General features: G+C 44.7%; 1 pseudogene; it reads right to left on the reverse strand.

The window, feature by feature from the left end:
- Nucleotides 1-101: 101 nt before the first annotated feature.
- Nucleotides 102-721, reverse strand: part of LOC102765640 — a 1,442-nt pseudogene continuing 822 nt past the window's right edge.

Genomic DNA, 721 nt, shown 5'->3' on the forward strand with positions numbered 1-721 from the left:
TAGAAATAAGAACACTCTTTAAAAAAATTTTAAAAAAAGTTGAAGTCCTTCAAACAACATTGCTATGAATTGGTCCAGAGCATAACAACAGATAGGAAAGCTTAACAAGGATGGTGATCTGGAACACGTTTCCTTGGTGCTACTTTGATGGTGTCATCCACATGCAGCATCAACTCTGCTGCTTTAGCTACACTCAGATGAACCTCCCAGTTCACTTGAAAATTTCCTGTGATGCCCAACACTGCCATCACCAATAGCACCTTTCTTCATATCCAGTTCAGCAGTTGTATTGTCTTCACGATGGACAGCTCAGAGCTATGCCACCAGATCTGCGCTGTCACAGCCTGAGTTGGCAGCTCTAACAGTAGACAACATTCTCAGTGCTTGAGCCTAAGAATCCATTGCAACAGATTCAGCAGCTGTATTGCCTTCATGATGGACAGCTCCGAGCTGTGGCACCAGATCTGCACTGTCACAGCCTGCGTTGGCAGCTCTAACAGGAGACAACATTCTCAGTGCTTGAGCATAAGAATCCATTGCAACAGCTTCTTTACCTGGTGTTTACTGGCAGCTATGACACAGCATGAGCCAGCAGCAACTCAGAACAGCCTCCTTCATAAACTGTTCTAGAAGCCTTCACAGTGTGTGCAAGAACACAGAGGGCATCATGCAAAGATCTTTCTGCTTCATGTAAAATGTGTTGAGTGGCACCACAAAGAAC

This window comes from Myotis davidii, unplaced genomic scaffold (genome assembly GCF_000327345.1).
Source record: "Myotis davidii unplaced genomic scaffold, ASM32734v1 scaffold87, whole genome shotgun sequence".
Classification (NCBI taxonomy): domain Eukaryota; kingdom Metazoa; phylum Chordata; class Mammalia; order Chiroptera; family Vespertilionidae; genus Myotis; species Myotis davidii.